This window comes from Melanotaenia boesemani, chromosome 24, assembly GCF_017639745.1.
Source record: "Melanotaenia boesemani isolate fMelBoe1 chromosome 24, fMelBoe1.pri, whole genome shotgun sequence".
Classification (NCBI taxonomy): domain Eukaryota; kingdom Metazoa; phylum Chordata; class Actinopteri; order Atheriniformes; family Melanotaeniidae; genus Melanotaenia; species Melanotaenia boesemani.
In genome coordinates this window covers 4402434-4410933 of record NC_055705.1, presented here as the reverse complement: position 1 = coordinate 4410933, position 8500 = coordinate 4402434, and the positions used below count along the sequence as shown (strand labels likewise).

Below are 8500 nucleotides of genomic sequence, written 5' to 3'. Positions count from 1 at the left end.
CAACTTGTATTTTAGATCCCATCCCTACTGCCTTTTTTTAAAACTGTCTGTGGCTCTTTTGAGGAGGATTTACTGGGCATTGTGAATTGCTCTCTCCAGACCGGTGTCTTCCCTTCCTCCCTAAAGACAGCCATGGTGACCCCTGTTCTGAAGAAGAGCAATTTAAATGCCGCAGTTCTTAACAACTACAGACCAGTATCCAACCTGTCGTTTTTAAGCAAAATTTTAGAGAAATCTGTTTTTTATCAGTTAAATTATTGTTTTATCTCACACAATAAATTTGAGAAGTTTCAGTCAGGTTTTAGGACCAATCACAGCACTGAGACGGCACTGGTCAAGGTTGTGAGTGACCTTAGGCTCAATACTGACATGAAAAAACTCTCTGTCTTAGTGGTGTTTGACCTCAGCGCAGCCTTTGACACGGTTGACCACACTATTCTTTTAAACAGACTCCGCAACATGGTTGGCCTCACTGGTACTGTTTTTAACTGGTTTAAATCCTATCTAACAGATAGAGAGTTCTCTGTTAGCATGAAGGAATCCTCGTCCAAGAGATATAGACTGACCTGTGGTGTACCCCAAGGCTCAGTTTTAGGCCCTACCCTTTTTAATCTTTACATGCTTCCTCTTGGTGATGTCATCAGGAGACATGGCATAAATTTCCACAGCTATGCTGATGACACACAGTTATATGTGGCCGTGACTCCTGATGAGCACAGGCCCATTGATCCCCTGTTAGATTGTATTTTAGATATCAGAGGGTGGATGGCAGAAAACTTCCTGCAGCTCAACCAGGATAAAACAGAAGTTTTAATGATTGGACCTGAAGTTGAGAGAGTGAAACTGGAGGCCAATCTGAAAACAGTAGCACTCAACCATTTACATCAAGTAAAAAACCTGGGAGTGATTTTAGACCCAGATCTCAGTTTTGAGCCCCATATTAAAAACATAACTAAGACTGCTTTTTATCATCTGAAGAACATCTCCAGCGTCAGGCTGTTTCTCTCTCGAGCCAGTGCAGAGACACTGATTCATGCTTTTATCACATCAAGATTACATTACTGCAATGCTCTTCTTTCTGGTCTTCTAAAGAAGTACCTGAACCAGCTGCAGCATGTACAGAACGCAGCTGCACGTCTGTTGACAAAGACCAGAAAAAGGGCCCATATTACACCAATTCTAAAGTCTCTGCACTGGCTCCCTGTCAGCTTCAGAATTGATTTTAAGATTCTTTTATTGGTTTTTAAGTCTCTTAAAGGTCTTAGCCCACCTTATTTATCTGATTTGCTTTTATCTTAGGAGCCCACTAGACCCCTCTGGTCCTCTGGTACTGGCCTTTGAACTGTTCCCAGAGTAAAAACAAAAACCCACGGCCAGTCCTCCTTTTATTTCTACGGCCCTCGTATGTGGAACAGCCTGCCTGAGGACGTGAGGGGAGCACCTAGTGCAGATATTTTTAAAAACAGACTCACGACCCAAATTTCTTTTTCTACTACTATTGTATTTATTCATTTATTTATTCTTAACACAAAGGCTGTATTTTGCTTCTATTCCTCTATCATTTATGTATTTGTTTTATCATTTTGTATTCTCTTATTTTGCGGGTTTTATTATTTTATGGGACTGAGAAATATTATTTTTATTCTCAGGGTTGGTTTTTTAGATTGTTTAGATTTGGTTTTACAGTGTTTTATCTCAGTGTTTCCCCACACAAGACTCCAGAATTTATGATAGCGTTTCCTCTTAACTTCTCTTAACACTCTTAACACTCTTAACCTCTTAACACACACACAACACAGAGGGTAAAAACCCTCTGTGTTGTGTGTGTGCTGAATGGAAGGGGTGGGGGGTGGCCTTCTTGTTTTTGGGTTGGGGTTCTGGGGATTTTATTTCACTCTCGGTAAAGCACCTTGAGTTGCTATTTTTATGTATGAAAGGTGCTATATAAATAAAGTTTGATTTGATTTGATTTGCTCGTTTCATGTATTCTGGTGATTTTGCAGTGACAGCAAATGGGAGCAAACGATCAGTAGAACCCATCTCTTGGTGTCTTCCTCGTTTTCTTGGGTCTAGCTCAACTTCAGTACCACCTTAGTTGAAGCCCCATCACAACTTTTGCGACACTGGCTTTTCTGATAAACTGGATCTTTCAAACTTCATGTGTCACTTTATAAAAGAAGATAAAGGACCCCTCTTCTCCAGCTCCTTGACCACAAAGACAAACACAAAGGTACAAAAAGTAAAGGAAACTACCTCATAAGGGCCTGGGTAGCTCAGATGGTAGAGCATCAGACTTTTAATCTGAGGGTCCAGGGTTCAAGTCCCTGTTCAGGCGTATAGAAATGATCTTTCTCACTTCATTGCTCAGCCTCAGCGTTCCCTCTTTCCTTGGCCCTTAAAGGCTGAATAGTTGCGGTTTTTTCCTTAAAAATAATTTGAAATGTTCTCATTTGCTGCGAGGGATAAAAGGAAGATTCCCTATAAACAATCTGTCTCCTACATCAACGATGTCTTTGTCAAGCTTTTGTCCTTCAAAATAAGAGTTGCTCTTTCCAACTTCCTGGTTCCTTAACTAATCATATGCGACTCCCCACGGTCGCCTAACAACAACAATTGGTATTCATTCTAAACTACTAGTAAAAGAACCGGACCAGAAATAGTTTCAGAAAAACCTCAAAAGCCTCGGCATCCTGCTAAAAGAGCAAACGACCAAAACTGGAATAAAACGAGGATCAATTTTGGAGGATCTTTTGAAAGGTGGAGAAGTCTGAGCTGGCAAAGTTTCTTATGTATTAGTGGAGTAAATTGGTGGCCTATTAGTTTACAACAACAACTGTAATGATGTTTGGGCCAAGTGAATACTGTGTTAGTCCTTATAAACTTATGAAATTACTATGAAATTAATTCATTAAGTGAGACTAAGGGAAAACTGCCGTTGTGTGGCATTTGTTGATTAATGTGGGCTTTGTTTACACTATTTCATGCTAACGTAAATTAGCGCTAGAAGTTAGCTCTAGCATTGCAAAGCATAGCAACTTACTGTGTGTGTGAATCATCTTCACTCCGCATCATGGTGTTTGCTGGCGCTATGTTCTCCCTCCTTTATAGACTGTATATAAAAGAACCATCCACGCACAAACCGGCAACCTACATGAAACTCTCCGATAGGGAGAAGGGGAAGAACGCTCTCCGTGTTTTTCTCTTTCAACTGCAGTTCTGATTTGAAACAGTAGGTGTCAGTGCTACTTATTTTGCCTTTAAAGCATATGCTGTGCACATTCCAAACACTTCTAAGTGATCAAAGTCTCGTCCATTTGTAAGTAGCCTTTTTTTTTACAAGGTGTGAAAAGTTTTTCCTACCATCATACAACAGAAATATGACACAAGACCATTGTCCCTGACCTGTTGTGGATTGTTGGTCTCTTTCTTCAGTTTCCAACAAAGGCATTGCCGTCTTCATTTCACAGGTGCATCTAAAAGCTGTAAAATGCTTAGTTCATCTGTGTTTGAAACCCTCTGTTCGACCTTTACATAAGTACACCCTCTGGCCAATTACAATTTTTAGGCAATGTTGGATAAGACGCCATGACATCATTATTCAATATAAATCCCTCAATTTTCATCCAATCACCATCACACTTACAGTTTTTAATCAGGGTCTGGTCCTGAACAGATACATATGACTAATTCTGGTCTCGGCCTAAGTCCCGCCCACTTTAAACAGGAAGTGCCTTTTTCAGACACCGGGGTCCCTCTCCTCAGGAATGAACCTCACATACTCAAAAGTGCTTCAGATCAGCTCAAACCCTTTCATGATACTACATAAAAAAAAATCTCAATTTCCTTCATCAAGCAGAACCATGTCAAATGTTGTCGACCATTCTTCCATTAAATTCCATTCTTCCATTCCATTAAATTCCATATTTAATTTATTCTCTCCAACCACTGCAATGACTGACATTGATGAAATTCAGCATATTAATATAACATCCCAGGACAAAAAAATGGCCTCTTCTTGTCCAGATGTTGTCAACGCCATAGCCCCACCCCTGGAAACAGGAAGTCCCATCATTTTAACCCTTTAATACCTGTAAAACTAATTCAAACTCATTAATATCATCCTTCATGAACTCATGGTTGAAAATATGACTAACTTCTTGCAGTATCATCATCAAAGTGGCTTCCTGTCATGGTTATATCATTTGCCATGAAGCAGGAAGTGGCTCTAACCCTGCCGTTGGTTGACCAATGGAGGTGATATTTTCCTGTTCTTGTTAGAGTTCCAACCTGAACATGGTTCTACGTGAAAAACGACTATAGTGCCACCCAGTGGCCATGTGGAATTTAATCATGCTCTGGGGTCTCATTTATAACCGTTGCGTACGCACAAAATGGGGCCTGAAACTGGCATACGCCTCTTTTCACGCAAAGGTTGTGATTTATAAAAAACAAACTTGACGTGAAAATGTGCGGTCTTTCACGGCAGCTCTGACCCATGCGTACGCTGGTTTTGGAGGCTGGGGGAATTGGCGACACAGATGGAGAGGTGGGGAATTAACAACACACTGCATCCAGAGTCCTCTTGTGGCAGCGTGGGGTCCTGTCACCATGTCTCCAATTAATTTTGCGCTCTGGCTGTATGACCGCAGATGTGATTTCGGCTCACTGGTCAGCGTGCATGACTTCAACCCGGCAAGAGTTCATAACCCGTCTCCGCTGTCTATGCGTCCTGCTACACTCTTCCACATCTAATTTCCCTAAATATCAAATATTAATAGATAGAGAATAGATATACTTTAAAGTATAAGAAGGATTCATAACAGCAGTGTTATATGCTGCACAGGTGAGCTATAACCACACAGCCTAAGGACCTTCCAAATAAATAGAAAGCTAAGAAAAATAAATCTCCTATCAACATATAATCAATTTGCCCACCAACGCATTCTCCTCCCCAGTGATCACCAAGGCTCTGTCCCGCTCACAGAGTTAACTGAGGTAACTATGTGTTGCCACTCACGACACTTACTCTTATTTGTCACGCCACTACTGTGGCTACCAAACAAAATAATTTTTCGACTCTCCACCTCACTCACTAATGCATCGATTTCTGCCTCTGTGAAGTTGCGTTTTTTGGTTCGCTTCCCTGCGGTTGCCATTGTTCATGGATCACAACATGGATCAGCTGGCTCATTTTAATACACGCTGAGGTACTTTGCATTGACCATTTATGGTGGAAAGTGGGTGTGTAGTGGGCGGAACATGAGCCAAATTCACCTGCGCAAACTTCAAGGACGAGTGTGATTTATAAAGGGGAAATTGCTTGCACCTGTGCGTACGCACGGTTTTATAATTCAGAATATTTTATGGCGTACGCCAACTTCCGGTTTTAGGCGTAAGTACACTTTTAGTAAGAATCCTACGCACAGTTTTATAAATGAGACCCCTGGTTTGTGAGAATTCAACTAATTTGTAAGAAACATCATGAACGCTTCACATGTCATCACTGGTCAGACTGAGGTGCAAGTTGATCCTCTCGTGAGGAAAATCACCACTTAATGGAGATAACCTCTGGAAGAATGGGCATATGGTGAGAGCGGCTGTGCAGTAGGAGGGAGGTTGCCGGCTGATGGGTCGGTGCAATAGGCCGGAGTGGCACCGTAGGTGCGAGGGTCTTCATCGCTGCTTGCAGCTTTAATTAATAATACTCCTGGATCAATGACCCCGTTTTCAGCACATTTTCAGATGAACACAAAATTTTCAGTAGCCTAAAGTTAATGTTATTTGGCTCATGAGTTTGCATCTTTATTTTATAATTATTACTAAGATTATAGTTAATGATGTCATCAGTCATATTTTACATCATTCTTAAATTTGAACTCTGTAAAGCACTTGGTGTTATATTTAGTTCTGTGTTAATTTAAATAGCATTTTTTTAAATATCAAAGGGAAAATCTAATTTGCATGTTTAAATGACATCATAATTCTCTATGGCAACGGAACATTCTAAGAGCATGTGACCGTGTGTTCTATAGTACAGAGTTCCATTTCAGTCACACACCAGACCAAGAGAAAGCACTTGCTTTGTTTCAGAGCTTTTTCACCAACGACTTTGGAAAACAGCGACACTCTTGGATTCTCTAGGAAGGAAAAACATTTTCCTGCATCAGCAGAAAGTTGAGAATCAGCCTGTTTTTGACTACAATGTAAGTAACCAACTTCATCATCCTCCCTACTGTAGAGAAAAATCATCTTTTTTTAGGGATAAATATAATCCAACAAGCAGTGTTTCTGTTCTTTTATTTTTACTTGGAAGGAAAGAATGAACTGCCTGGAAGTACACCGATTAGATCGTAAGATCACAAATTACAAGCACAAACAATTCACTCTAGAAATTAAAGTTAACAATTATTAAAAACTGTCATGATTATAACAATATTTTTTAGATTAGGTTAAAGTAAGAAATTGGAAAACATACATATTAGTGTTGTTCTTGCTAATTTAGCCGAGAATTCGTTTAGATATTCCCCATCTGTACAGTTAAATGTTACTGTGTTACTTCCATAGAATCACTAGTATTATTCATCTAGTATTAATATTAATACATTAGTATATTAGTATACAGTATATGAGTATATTAGTATATAGTATATTAGTATAGTTTATGTAATTATTTCCAACTGGCTCAACTAACGAAATGAAAAATATGAAATGAAAAATATAAAAATGATGATCTGAGGAACTGTACCAAACAATCTTTCGGCCACCATCCCAACAATAAAAGCTTAGGCAGGTGAAACATTGCTGACCCGTATACACTCAGTCTGTCTCCTCCCAGGGTATTATGTTTTAAAATTTACGTTGCTCAGTGCTTTTCCCTCACTGACGTGAAAGCATGTATAGCTTACTCCTCTCAGTGAGCAGCAGGAGCTGCCGTAGGCCTCTATTCCATCTAAAACCGCTCACAGCTGCAGACAGAGCAGGACGTTATCATCTCTGCTCCATGAGCAGACTGAAAGTAAAACATGCAAAGTTTCCACTAGCTGATCCCGTCCTATTTTATCTTATTTTATATATCAGATATTAATGCCTGTTAATGAAGAGTGTGGACAAAAACATGTAGAAAGTTAAAAGTCCTGTAACATGTTGTAGACTCTTAATCAGAGAACATCTGGAGCTGCTAGTTAAAGTACTTAAAGGTACTTTAATTTTAGGTCTGTTAAATTTTTGCCAGTGATGTTTTGTATTTTTTCTGTACTGTTTAGAAGTTAAATGCAATTGTTTTATTCCAGAAGTTTCTAGAGTTTAAATTTAGAATATTAATATCTGAGTCTGTTATTTGATTCAGTCGTTCAAACACACATGCTCATAAGAAAAAAAAATCGGACTTGGTCAACTGTTGTCTGCAGTCAGGACCAGTTTTTTTTTTTGGGAAAAACCTCTAAGAACAGGTGTGTGAGGCTGAGTGATCCACATAGTTTACACTGAATATTTATACTAAGTGTGTATTTTCTCTATTTTCAGGTCAAAGTAGACTACAATGCTTCTGCGTGTCATAGTGTCAGAAAATGAAATCAGACGTCTATCCGTTGAAGACATCCCCTCAAGCATCGAGGAACTGTACCTGTGTTACGAACCAGCCTTGGTCTAAGAGGAGGATTCATTTTGCAGTTTGAGGATCCTGACTTTAATAATCAGTTGTGCAACCTAACGGACATCAAAGACCTTCCTGTGGACCGGACAACTTTACAAGTATTGTTCACATCTGATGATGCCTCAGATTCTACACTGGACTCAGGCAGCCTCCCTTCCCTCAGTGGTGGGGATTCTGTTGAATGACCTGACCCTTTCCCAATTCCACAGTTCCCACATGATGTGGAGATGCAACTGAAAGAAGCGAATTGTAGATATGCTAAGGATGGATCTGTGGTGTTGATTCCTAAAGGTTTAAAGACTGATATCCTTGACACACTTGCAGACATTATGCCAAAGATTCCTGCTCATCCTGAGAGGCAGCACTATGAAAATGTAGCCAAAGCCCTGGTGGAGAGGCCTTCCTGTCTGCGAGAACCAGGGTCTGAGAAGAGATGGTACTCGTGGTTTCACAGCCTGAAATCTAAGCTTGGAAACCACCGGAAAAAGTGCAGCAGGATGTTCTGAAGTGATCATTAACAAACGAAAAGCAGGAGGTTCAAAGGGAAAATGTGTCCAGACGTCAAAGAAAGGAGAGGTTAACTACTGTCCGGATCCACTTGAAGGACAGAGTCCTGAAAATGTGAAGAAGCACAAGATTATGGAGGCAGAAATGCTCCAGAGAGACATGGATCACCAGCTGCTAGAGAATCTCATGGTTGTTACATTTTCCCAGCGTAGAAAAGTGACGATCTATCGATCTGACGATCTATTGGAGATCAACCACACATCACAGAGCTCATTTTCCGATGGCCAGCTCTCTTCCACGACAGACAGTAAGCACACAACTTTATATTAATAAAGAGATTTA

The 8500-nt window shown here is 40.1% G+C and overlaps 1 non-coding gene across 1 annotated transcript; it reads left to right on the top strand.

Annotated features, from left to right (window-relative positions):
* The first annotated feature begins 2262 nt into the window (after positions 1 to 2262).
* On the top strand, positions 2263 to 2335 carry trnak-uuu. Its single transcript has one exon. It is a non-coding gene; the product is annotated as a tRNA-Lys (tRNA).
* Positions 2336 to 8500: the final 6165 nt, after the last annotated feature.